We start from the raw sequence: 13,932 nt of genomic DNA, 5'->3' as shown, positions 1-13,932 counted from the left end.
CAGGGCACAAGGAACCTTGTTCTGTTGTGTTTTCTTATATTAATCCCCTCTGATCACATTCTCAGTAACATATTTTTTTTAAGTTATGTATAAGGTGTCGGTTAGTGATTATATGCATATACTTTAGAGTCATATATAAGTGGATTTGAAACCTGATTGTACCATTTGCTCCCTTCATAGCTGGGCAAGTGACTGAACACGACTAAGCCTTATTTTTCTCACCCGCAAATGGAAAATGGTGGGAATGGCACCTACCCCACAGGGCTGTTGCAAAGATTAAATTAAACAACACATGCAGGTAGCGCAGCTAATTGCCAGTGCTATAGAAGGTAGCTGTTTCCATAGGTAGCTTCAAAGACTGTTTTTCTTTCTCCATTTCTCCTTTGCTTTCAAAGTCAACCCTCCACACTGTTCATTTGACTCTCCTCCTGCCCATCTGCACCTCACAGTGCCCAGGGCAAAGGTGCACAAAGCCCTCTGTGTCACGATTCAGCCCTTTTCTGGCTTCAGCTCCCATCCGTCCCCCATGTGCTCCAACATCCAGACCCACCGAAACTTTCATAGTCCACACTGTTGACTTCTCCTGAGCCCATACCTTTGCACAGGCTGCTTCCTCCAGTGCATGAGAACTGTGGTTCAATTGTTAGGAAGATTCTTAAGTGTCGCTTCTTCTCCAGGCTAGAATTCTACTTTCCCTATATTCCAATTGATCCCTACTGCACTGATCAGGCATTATAATTACTGCACACTCTTCATCTCCTCCACTAGGTGACATTGGATGGAGATTGACAACAAGCATCTCTGGGTTTTGTTCTTCGAATTTTCCTGCTCTGATCTTGACACCCTGACAGTCGTGTTGCAGGAGTTCAAAAAATGTTTGTTGAATAAAGGCCAGGGCACCTGTGAAACTGAAATGGGAAACGGCCATATTATTTAGCTACATGCAGCATATGTTCATGTACCATGCAAGGCAGACACTGTCCTCTAGATGCTGAATGCCTTAGAGGAGAGATAAACACGCGAACAGACAATTGCAATATAACATGCAGTGAAAGGAGCTATATGGGTGCCCAGGAAGCATCATTTATTTCACTATGAAAAATTTCAATAAAAAATGGCATTCTGAAAGAGTTGAAACTTGTGCTTCAGGGGAACATCTCTAGAGCATTGCCATTATTATTTACTTCCAAATTTTAAGTATAGCAAATTCCATATGTTGATCCATGAGGATATCTATGATCTTACTATTCTGGTTAATATAAGCAACTTTATACAGATTATTAGTTGTGTGTAACAATTTCAAATAATTCATATTAATAACATATTCTTAGCACTAAAATTAAATTGACCATAACTGCAACTTTGATAACTCAGAAGGCACTTTGGAATGCTGCAGTGACTCAAGGTCAGTGTAAAATTATCTCCTAATACATAAAGAAAATGGTTATTGGAACATTCTATTGTTCGAATTATCTATAAGTAAGCATTTACTGAAATATCTAGAGTTTTGCCACCCAATGTATAGAACGACTCAAAAGGCCACTTGCTGTTATAAATAACTTAATAACATACTTGATCTTTCTTCCTCTTTTCCAAATTTAATAATACCGCTTTATAAATGCGTAAACATGAAGCTTTGTGCAAAATTAGAGAGATGACTATTTTGTTAAATTTTTTCAGATTCTTTTAAATTTTTTATTAACTTGACACAGCATTAATATGACTGAAAGATTTCAAATTAAGCACTTGGTGATGGATTAGCTGAAATGAAGAATCACACTTCAGTCTTTGTGCCTATAACTCTTCCTAGCTTAGCAATTCCGTGAGAACGTTTTCATACTGAAATGCCATTCATATATGGAGAAGACCTAATTTTTAACTATTTTTTTTAGCATTTTTTTTATTGCTTACCGGTTCCATTCAACAAATTTTCACAATTTCTCTTATCTTAGGACTCATTTATTTCCGAAAAATTTTGGAGTAGATTACACAGAGAATAGTTTATTACAAATAGAAATTCTTAGTCTAACCCTCGTTACTGATATTCATAGCAACATTTAGACTCAACGTCACAAAACATTAAGTTGAAATGACAGTCCCAATACCTCTTATAGTTTTTCATGTTTGTATTATGAATTATACAGATTTTACTTTTGGATATATGTATTAGTCATATATGTTATGGACAAATTGGTCACCAAAATGAAAGTGAGGTATATGATAAATAAACTAAGGAAATTCCTGGTCAGTGTATATAAACTTGCATCTTTCAACTTGCCTTCTGTAGAACTGACATTGTGCTGTCTTCCTGCTCTGCAAAAAAATAAATGTGAACATCCTCATGAGCATATTTCAGGATTCATAAGGAGTAGGGATTATATATACATGATTACTCAGCAAATGAAAATATTTAGTGTCACACAAAACGGATTTATTTCACTGCATTACTGTCACCCCTTCCAAAAACAACAGCAGCCAGAACAAAGCAGGGACACAAACAAGCAGAGGGCACCAGCTTTGCCGCTTTGTTGCGGAGACTCCTGGCAGACACTCTGGCATCTGCAGGGCACCGATTATATTCGCACAGCTTCCAAAGGCAGCTGTGGACAGAAATAAGTTCTCATTCCAAGTGAATACAAAAAGGGCTCTTCTAAAAACACCCATTTTACAATACATAGTAGCCTGGCTAAAATAGCATCACTTTTTTTTCTCATAAAAATGAAGACAATAATTGGAAAATATACAGTAACAAGCTTGGATTCTCACTTTCTATCTCAATCTGCTTCAGGAGCAGTAAGATGAAAGAATGTGGTTTTTTTTTTTTTTTTTTGTATGTTTGTATGTTTTGTTTTTATCTGATAAGGTAAAAATACTTTGGTTTTTTTTTTTTTGTATAGGTAATGCATTCATTCACATGGTTTGAAAATCAAAATGGCATATAAAGCCTACACATAGAAAAAGACCCTGTTTATGAGTTTCTTTTGTATTCTTGACTGTTTCTTTATATGTGCATAAACATTTATTATTTTCCCACTTTCTTAGCAAAAGGTTACATACTACCAAGATTGTTCTATACCTTTATGTGTTATACCTTTAACTGTTTATGCATCAATTACTTGTAAGGCTAGGAAAATGCAAGCTGTAAGTTTCTGCCTTTCTTTAAACATAAAAGTTCTTAAATGAGATGACAACGCTATAGGGAAAAGGTGAAAAAAGAGGTTAAATCTACTACTCTAAAATCTTAGGTAAATGTTACAGCCACAAATCAAGAGATAATAGTTTCATGTTTCTATTGCAAAATATTATTGGTTCCATGCATAAAAGGTAGGCACACACATATACGTATTTATCAGTATAATAACTATCATCTCTAAATACAAAGATCATTCAAATACTGGCCACAAAATCAGTTATTTGAGATGTATTGATATTATACTCTGTCTAATAATACAGTATTATTCTTAATGATTATATCAACAGGTTTTTCTTCCTTTTAAGTTAATAAACTGCTTCCCTTCTATGTCTATTTTCTACAAACAGGGTAGAATTGAGGGCATTGAGACTTGCAAAGGGATTTAGCCTATTGTAGCAATGAATACTCCTTTTTGATGTTTTTAAGGCTATTGTATGTTATTTTCTTGGTATTCTTTTGGGGTGTCTGAATCGCTAGTTTTCCCTGTAATGTAAGTTAAAACAAAGTATAGCCACATAATTCTGGATGAGATTTGATATCCATCCATGAATAGAGAAATACAAATGAGAACAGGACATTTTGGAATGTTGTTCAATTACAGATGATTCAAGTGAGTGCAGAGAAGTAAATCAAAGATGCCCACAGTTGTACAGCTAAGCTAGGACTTGATTTCAGGACAGCTGACTCTGACCAGTGCTCTTAGTCCTAAAAGATCCTGACTCATGAATAAACAAACTCGTGTTTATGTAACTGTGCTATGCATAGAAAGACACGAGGAAAAGAATAGGATGTCATTTTGTAAGGATATTAAACTGAAAGTGTCAAACTTAGCAGAAAAGTAACTTTAATACAAAATCTCTGTTACATTTTCAAGGCATTTTAAGAGTGAATTATCAAGTACCTGGTAATTTTTGTTATAATGGCAGTGTTACATTTAGTATGGAACTAGGTCACATCCTGTGTGTTTTTCTGGGTGGTTTCAGAGTAAGTGGAGCCATAGGAAAGAGCTAAGCAGTCAAGAACGGCATTTTTGGCCTTTGGGTCTGGCGAGTGAAAGGCTATGTAGTCACTGCCCTGGAAGAAATAAATTCTCGAGGAAGAAGATGTGATGGATTTGGATAGATAGATTTATTCGATTAATAATTATTAAGCACCTACTCTGTGCCCTGAGTTCTCTATTCTGGGAATATGGTGATCCTACCCTCTTGTGGGTAAAGACAGAATTTTTGTAGTATACCAGAAGGTGATAAGTACTACAAGAAGAATAAGGCATGGATGAGGTTGGAGTTTAAAATAGATGGTCCGAGAAGGTGTTTTCTGTTGAATTTGTCCCCTCACAATTCATATGTTGAAATCTCAACCCCCAGTACCTCAGATGTGACCTTATTTGGAAATAGGGTCTTTGCAGAGGTAATTGAATTAAAATGAGGATCTCAGGGTGGGCCCTAATTCAATATAACTGCTACCCTTATCAAAAGGGGAAATTTGGACACAAAAGAGAAGACGAAGTGAAGGTTCAGGGAGAGAGGATGCCATGTGAACGCGGAGACAGCCGTGTACACACCAAGGACGGAGGCCTGGGACAGATCCCCCCTTGCAATGCTCAGAAGGAACCAGCTCCACTGACACCTTGATTTCAGACTTGCAGCCCCTAGACATGTAAAACAGTGCACTTCTGTAGTTTGAGCCTCCCACTTTGTGGCAGCCCTAGCAGACCCACGCAGAAGGCGTTTTCACCTGAGGGCAGTGTTTGAGCGAAGGCACGCAAGTGTTTGATGAGAATGCTGGTTAAGGAGCTCTTTGGGGGACCGTGTCCCAGGCAGAGAGCGGCATCAACGTGGAGAAGCCAGGCCAGACGTGTGCTCGGGGTGTTTGGCGAGGAGACTGGCGTGGCTGGAGGCGGTGAGCTAATGGAAGAGCAGTCATAGCGGGGGAGGCCGCAGAGATAAGGGGTGTTGGCCATTGTTAGGATTTTGGCTTTTACTCTGAGTTAGGCGGGAAGCTACTGGAGGGTTTTGAGCAGGAAAGGGATATGGTTTTGCTTAATAAGATCAATTTTCCGCTGCGTTGAGAAGCAACTCTGTGGGGACTGGGGCGAATGGAAGCAGGCAGACCATGGCAAGGTATCCCAGTTCCCTAGGCAAGAGCCAGCAGGGAGTGAGCAAGTCTGAGAAATGGGCGTATTGGAGGAATACTCTGAAGGTAGGGCAAATAGGGCGGTCTGATGGTTTGGACGTGATGTGAGAGGAACAGAGAAGCCAAGAACAAATCTCATATTTTCTGGCCTGAGACATTAGAAGACCAGACTCATCATCCACAGAGTGGAGGATGATTGAGGGAAAACACGTGCAGGGGGAAAATCAGGGTTGGCTTTCACTTCTGATCGCCATGATAAGGCGGTGTAAGGAGGCATTCTAGACTGAGTGACAGCAAAGAAAGTCACAGCTTCGCACTCACTGAACTGACTTGGTATCAGTTGACGGGCTGCACTCGCTGGGTACCTCCTGGCTGTAGGTCAGGTTCCAGTTGTTTCAATGTCTGTCTCATCACTCTTGGATTGGCAGAATAGCCGGAGAATGTCCTCATGGGACGTAGAAACACTGTGGGAGTTTGGGGGACTGGAGCACTCAATGTTTCTTAAGGCCTAGGTTCAGAACTGGCATACCGCCACTCTCTGTCACATTGTATTAGCTAAAGGAAGTCATGTGGTCAGGCCCCAAATCAAGGCGCTGTCACTAGATGAAGGAACTGCAAAGTTCCATGGCCAAGGGCAAGGATGTGTGAGTCTGGGGTTCGTGGGAGCAGTATGGGCTGGATGTACAAACTAAGGTATCATTGTGCATGCTAAGGGACCTGGTGAGGTCATCAAATGAATGAGTATGACAGAAAAGAGGTCCAAGTTCTGATTATCTTGGAACTTAAAACATGTACAGTCAGGACGATGAAGGAGATCTCAAAGCTGAGAGTGAAGAGTTGCTGCAAAAGAGGCCAAATGGAAACCCAGAAAGTGCTGCTGCCACTCTGAAAGCCAAGAATCGTCCATTGGATTCAGCACTATAGGGGTCATTGGTGACATTGATGAGAGCAGCTTTCCTGGAGCAGCAAGGCAAAGCCCCGACTGGAGTGAATTTAAGACAGAACAGGAAAAGGAAAACTTGAGAGTGAGTACAAACATTTTCAAGGAATTTTACTATAAAAAAGAGCAAGGACATTGAGGAATAGAGAAAAGGTGAAGTGAGGCTACAAGATATTTTAGGGGAAGAACGAAAGCATGTTTGTATACGATGGGAATAACCCAATAAAGAGGGGAAACCTGATGGAATTCGTGATGCCGTGAAGTGAGGGGAGAATTGCTGAGAACGCCTGGACCCTGGTGCTCAGCATGAAGGCTTGACGCTAGGAGCACGGGGAGTTTATTTACAGCAGTGGTTCCAACCTAGGGAAAGCTCATCACCCAGAGAACATCTGTCAATGTCTGGAGACATTTTTATCTTTGTCACAGTTCGTGGTGCTGCTGATATTAGTGGACAGAGGCCGGAGGGGCTGCTAAGCATCCTGCACTGCAGAGTGCAGCTTCCTGCAATAAGAATTATCTGCCCGACATGGCAAGAGTGCTGAGGCTGTAAAGCCCCAGTCCACAGCAATGTAAGGAAAGAGAGTACGTGGGCACTGTTGCCAGTGGGCAGGCAGATGTGGCGGTGGGAGCTTAAGAAATGCTTCTTCTCATTATGCGATGCTTAATTTTGTGTGTCAGCTTGGCTGGGTGATGGTGCCCAGTTGCTTGATCAGACACTGGTCTAGATGTCGCTGTGAAGGTATTTTTCAGATGCAATTAACGTGTAAATCAGTAGACTGTGTAAAGCAGATTCCTCTTCCTAATGTAGGTGGGCCTCATCTAATCAGTTGAAGGCCATAAGAGCAAAGACTGAAGCTTCCCTAAAGAGAAGGAATATTGGCTCAAGACAGCAATATAGAAACTTTCTTGAGTTTCCCGCCTGCACATTTTGGACTTAAGACTGCACCATCAACTCTCACCTTCATTCATTCATATTCTCTCTCTCTTTCTCTTTCTCTCTCTCTCTGTCTCTCTCTCTCTACACATATATATATTTCTCTGGAAAACCCTGATTAGTGCATTTTGCTTCCCTTTTTTTTCAGAGAAATAGAATGCAAAATCATCAGAGAGTAGTGAGCATAGGAGGAAGTACTGCAGGTTTGAGGGGAGAAGCATAAACGGACAGGGAAAGCTCAGTTGATTACCCAACTGCATTCAGTGCCGACTTGAGTTTAATGGTCATGCACTTTGAATGATCCCAGTCAGCATGATGGTGTGTTTGAAAGTGGTGCTATTTGGCCTTAGAGAGACAGGTACAAATGGTTTACCTGTACCTGTGCTAGGGGGGTAGGGGAGTGAATGGAAGGACAGATATGATCAGTTTGGGTTTTGCTAGAGAAGTAGCACGAAAACAGGGGTAATGGGTTAAAAGTGTGAGTGAGGGAGTGATTCTAAGAGATAAGATTGACAGTGTAATTTCAGCCGGGAAATGAGACCAGTTAGAAGATGAGGGAGTTAGTAAAAAGGTGAGTCTGCTGTTCCGATGGGGTGGGAGCACTGTGTTTTGGAGGAAGCATTCTAGAACAATAGGGGGTAGTGGGAGGAGCATGTGATGCTGGAAATTCAGATTATAAGTGATGACAAAGTCTAGGGTAGTACAAGAGGGAACGGAGGTGCTAAATTAGGCAGGAGAACAGAGTACCTGAGAGGAGGTTGAAGAACCACATGGCCTGTTTTAGGAAGATTATCTATGTGGATACTGAAATCATCAAGAATAATGAGTGTAGATTGTTAGAAGAAGGTCATTAAGCCAGGAACTAAAATCTCCCAGGAATGAGCTGAAAGTCCACAGATGTCGTAGCTCGTGATGGTAGCAGGTCATCTGAGGATATGAGATTCCAAGCCAGGAGGTTTTATGGAGACGATTGAGAAAATCGTCCAGAAATGGCAAGGAGGAAGGAGCAAGAATGTCCCCACCATAAGCATGACATTGGGAGTATGACACGTGAAGGAGAAAAACAGCCACCACTTAGAAGGCCAGCAGGTAGGCAGAGTGAGAGCCACACTTCCACAGAACCAGAGAGCAAACAAACTTCTCTGCCAGCGCCGTTTAGAAAAGTCTCACGAAAGAACTTTAAACTGGCCTAGCTTGGGTCACATGTCCATCGCTGGCCAATTATTGTGTCCAGGAAGGTAAGGCACTGAAATGGACAATATTCACTAACATCGTATTTCTCTCGAAAGAGTTAAACACTAGAGCCATTAAAAAGAAAGAAAAAAGAGTAAAATTAAAGCAGGCCAAAGTAAGGGGACACAAAGAAAAGATTTAAACTAACATACTATAATATTTAATACTATAACGAATGTAAACATATCACCACATTGGTTAACAATACATCATTCTGTTGCTTGGGAGTTTACAAACAGGAAAGAGAGAAAGAAATGTGCCAATGTACAAAGAATATTAAAAATCCTGAATCTGAAATCCATAAATCCTAAGGATCTTCTGAATTTCTTTTATTCTTCTTTTTTCATTCACATACTCTGCTATACTCTCTTTTCAATTGGCAAATTCATTACCGTGGACATATTCTAAAAGGTGGATCTTTTTCTATTATGGAGGTAGTAAATTCAGAGGAAGTGGTTTTGTTTTGTTTTGTTTTGTTTAAGTAGATACTTGTTACTTGTCACAAATCTACATCACTTAAGTGAAGCAGAGAGTTGAATAGCAATGATCAGTGGATTTTTTTTTTAAGTTGGTTAGTCAGGTTAGGCTATTATCACCCTCCCAGAAGAACTGGGTTCTATTCCACTGCATAATTATTCAACTTCCTTGTTCACTTGAATAGATACACTGAGCTTTTAATGACCAGCTTCTGGGTAAAAGAAGGACAATTGTAAGAGACAGAAAATCAAAGTGGGTGTCTATAATAGAATCTAAAATCCAAACTCCTAGAGTGAAACAGGACAGAGATGAGAAAGAAGAAAAGTTAACAGATGATGTCAGCTCCATGACCTAGAATAGAAATCTCAGTATTCGTCAAAGGTAAAGAACTGTAACACAGGAATTCCTGAACATATTTCTAAATATTTTTTTCACCAGAAGTCTGAAATTTGAGTCTAGTCTTGTTTCTGATTGAACTAGCTAATTAACTTGGAACAAGCCACTGACCATCTCTGAGCCTTGATGAACACACTTTATAAATTGTAAAGTGACATGAAACTATTATTGCTCTTGTTATGACACTATTGATTGTATATGTATAATGATATATTGTATATATGCAAGTATATACATACAGGCATACACATTATATATATATAAAATATGAGCCGGGGATATTTTCTTTTATTTAGGGTCTAGATATTGCTTATTAATTGTGTAGCCTCAGGCAACATGCTTGTCCTGAGTTTACATTTCATTTGTACCTTTACGGAATTTTTCTTGAGGATTACACACAACTATATACTGTTTCTGCCACATACAGCTACTTAAAACTAGAAATCATTAACTTAATTGTTTTCTATCTAGTTTCAGATTTCTTGGCTCTGAATGTTATCACACGTTGTGAAGATTCTTAATTATCTAAACCTCCCATTCTTCACTTTCAGGTCTAAAGCCACAGGAGGAGAGATACCATATCTATTTTTACTATTGAGTTCTGTGTCCTTATCCTTATACTGCCAGCTCCAGAGGCAATAGAGAGTTTGAACTTACTGGGAAAAATTGTGACTCATATGTAGAAATGAGTTATATCAAGAACTTCTCAGAAAAGTGTGCTATGAGAATAAGCGGTTACCCTTCGACAGCAATGAATTACTAGGTTTGAGGGAACATGCTCTCGTAATAGCAATGAGAGTTTTTTTTAAGTAGATCAGGATTTCCTGTAAACTGTGAAAGAAACCATCTTTAACTGGATTTACCAGCATTTCTGGGAGAAAAAGGTGGAAAGCCCCCATCATCTCACATTACGTTCCCTTCACAATTAAATGATACCAGCAGAAGCACAGAAACTGGGTTGGTAAGCAACTGTTAGGCTCATGATTGCATATTGAAATAAATGGTATTAACTTTAAAATAAACATAAATATTACTATATTAAAGTATTTTGTTCTCACATAATTTAAATATGTCATTATGTTCTCAAACTTTAATGTAATTTTTATTGTATTTTTTGGTAACATTTTTAGCATTTCTATTAACATATAATTGACGTGCCATAAAATTCACCATTTGAAGTTTACAATTCAGTGGTTTTCAGTGGATTCACAGAGATGTACATGCATCACAGCAATCTAAGCCTGGAAAATTTTTGTTAACTCCAAAATAAATCCCGTAACCATTAGTATTCACATTATAAGCCTTCCTGCCTGCCACCCCCAGCCTTAGGCACTGGGCTAATGTACTTTTGGCCTTTATACATTTGCCTATTCTGAACATTTTATATAAATGGAACCATAAAATATGGTCTTTCTGTGACTGGTTTCTTTCACTTAGTGTAATGCTTTCAAGCCCATACATGCTGTAGCATATATCAGTTCTTCATTCCTCTTTATTAACAAATAATATTCCATTATATGACTATACCACATTTCATTTATCCATTCATCAGTTAAGGGACATTTGTGTGATTTCCACTTTTGATTTCGGCTATTTTGGATAATGCTACTATGAACATTCATGTATAAACTTTTGTATGGATATATGTTTGCATTTTTCTTGGGTATATACTTAGGATAGAAACGCTCAATCGTATGGTAAGTTATGTTTGACAGTTTGAGGAACTGCCAAAACGTTTCCAAAGTAGGTGAACTATTTTATATTTTCAGCAAGAAATGAGGATTCCAATTTCTTCACATCCTTGTGAACACTGGCTATTGTTTGTCTCTTTGATTATAGCCATCCTAGTGGGTACAGATTGGTATCTCATTGCAGTTTTGAGTTGCATTTTCCTAATGAATATTGATGTCGAGCATCTCTTTATGTTTATTAGACATTTGTGTATCTTCTCTGCAGGAACGTTTATTCAAGTTCTTCACTCATTTTTTAATTGGGCTATGTGTCTTTTTATTATTGAGTTGCAAGTGTTCTTTACATATTGTGAATGGATACAAGTTCATTATCAGATATATGAGTTTTCAAATATTTTCTCCCTTTCCTTGGATTTTCTTTTTACTTTCTTCATGACATTATTTGCAGCACAAAATTTTTACTTTTAATGCAATCCAATTTATCTTTTTTGTTGTTGCTTGTGCTTTTGGCATGCTCTTATATTTAGGTCTATGATATATTTTGAGTTAATCTCTATAAATGATATGAAGAAGGGGGCCCAAATGCATTCTTTTGCATGTGTATATTCAGTTGTCCCAGAGCCATTTGTTGAACAGTGGTCTTTCCTCATTGATTGGTCTTGGTCACCCTTGTCATAATAAATGGACTATAAATGTATGACTTTATCTGTGAACTCACAATTCCATTTAATTGGTCTGTAGGTTTATCTTTTTGCCAGTACCACACAATCTGGATTATTGTAGCTTTGTAGCAAAATTTGAAATGGGGATTTGAGTCCTTATTTTTCCTTTTCCAAGATTAAAATCCTAGGTCCCTTGCATTTCCATATAAATTTTAGAATTAGCTTATCTATTTCTTCAAAAAAAAAACTTGAATCTTTTTGGTGAATTGCTGCAATCTCTCCTCCCAGAATGGCCACTTGGGCTGCCCCAGGGAAAGCACGAGATCTTCCCCCAAATAATTTGTAAGACAGTGTAAGACAGCTTTCGACTCAAGGGCAAATAATTCAGCTTTGTGAACTGATCAACTAGAGTAGAAAACTCCTTGCAAAAAAACATATACCATCTGGGCACTGTGCTTTAGGGCTCTAGATACACAAGAATACCCCTTGGGGGTCCTTGCTGCTTTGTTTGTGAAGTTTTCTGTGCCCAGTGTTTCTGACTTCAAAACATTATTCTCACAGGTTTAGCTCTCTGTCAGTACTTGTAATGGGGAGCACATTCAATATGCAACAGATACTTTTACTGGGCTTTGCTATCAGTTAATAAATGCACTTGTGGAAAGAAAACAGCCCCTGGTAGGAACTGGAATCCTTAAAGAAGCCATGACAAGCTATAGATAGATACAAACCCACTGACCTCAATATTTGCTGATTCCAGCCAGTTTTGTTTATAGGCAAAGTGCTCTAAGTCTGCCCTTCCATCTCTTGACATGGCTGTGATGGATATCTGCAAAGAGAATGGAACCATATCAATCACATTTTCTGTTTTCTGTATTTTACAATGCTTCGGCATACTTGGGGCCCTATGCACCTGGGAGGGAATGCTTCTCCCCAGGTTAACCAATTCCTAGAGATAGCTAACAACTTGTCTGTGAGCACACTTTTGCTATTCAAGGCAACAAATCACCAGTCCTTACCCACATCCACCTCCTTGTATCAGGTTCCTGCAGAATAGGGCATTAATCTCCCTGCCCTAAATCAACCAAGGGCCAGGTTCTAGAAAACTATCTTACACTGTTCACAAATTATTTGGAGGCAAACACCATGCTTTCCCTGGGGCAGCCCAAGTGGCCATTCTGGGAGGAGGGACTGCAGCAATTCACCAAAAGGATTCAAGATTTTTTTTGCAGAAATAGGCAAGCCAATTTTAAAATTTATATGGAAATTCAAGGGACCTTTATATCCCAGAGTCTGCCAAAAGTGTTCGAACCATCCAATCTTACATCTCCTCGGCTTGCCTATCATGCCTTGCCATTCCTTCCCTCAAAAACTGCAATAAAGGTTCTGGCCCAGGCTTTCCCCTCCTCTCCTGACTTCCAGCTAATGCTGGTGCTTCCCTGTGTGGCCCTGCAGTGAGGTGCCTCCTCCTCTTGGGAGCTGTGAGTAACAACCGTTTTTGCATTGGCAGTTGTCTCCTGATCGGTTGGCCTCACCACAACCCACATAAAAAAATTCCAGGTACACTTTAAAACAGGAGTGTATGATACTAAAACAGGAGATTACGTTAATCTTATTACAAAGGAATGATCTATACATACCAGCCTGAAGAGCAAAGTGAGGAACAAGCTAAACTTTGACCTGCCATGATGGTTTTAGTCATACTATGGTGGTATCGCGTAAAAAATAGATCACGGTTTCTTTGATATTACTTGACAAAGTACAATGATTCAGGAACTGGACAGCAATGTGGCCAGATACTCTTGAAACTAACACATACCCTGAAATATCATGATATAAATAAAAAATGTGATTAATCCTTATCTACTAAAAAAGTTGAGTCTTTTATTAAAAAACATTCCCACCAAGAAAACTCCAGATCTAGATGCATTCAGCTGTGAATTTTTCCAATTTTTTAAGAAAAAAATAAACTCTGACTTACATATATTCTTCCAAAGTATAGAAGAAGAGAAAAAATAATTCCAGACAATTATTGTGAGGCCAACACACTTGATATCAAATCTTGACAAGAATACTCTAAGTAAAGAAAATTATAGGCCAATGCCTCTCTTAAACATAGATGTAAAATAAGCAAAATATGACTGAGTAATTTAATAGAGTGATCTCTAAAAAGAATAATGTATTACAACCTAGTGAAATTTATCTTGAAAATATAAAAGTGGTTTAACATTTAAATATCAATAAATATAATATGTTACATTAACAGAAAAAAT

The 13,932-nt window shown here is 38.7% G+C and overlaps 1 pseudogene; it reads left to right on the top strand.

Annotated features, from left to right (window-relative positions):
• Positions 1 to 13,427, top strand: part of LOC105810085 — a 29,366-nt pseudogene extending 15,939 nt beyond the window's left edge.
• Positions 13,428 to 13,932: the final 505 nt, after the last annotated feature.

The sequence above is a fragment of the Propithecus coquereli genome, unplaced genomic scaffold, assembly GCF_000956105.1.
Source record: "Propithecus coquereli isolate 6110/MARCELLA unplaced genomic scaffold, Pcoq_1.0 Scaffold203, whole genome shotgun sequence".
Taxonomy (NCBI): domain Eukaryota; kingdom Metazoa; phylum Chordata; class Mammalia; order Primates; family Indriidae; genus Propithecus; species Propithecus coquereli.
The sequence above is the reverse complement of the archived record's forward strand: the minus strand, read 5'-3'. Positions and strand labels throughout refer to the sequence as shown.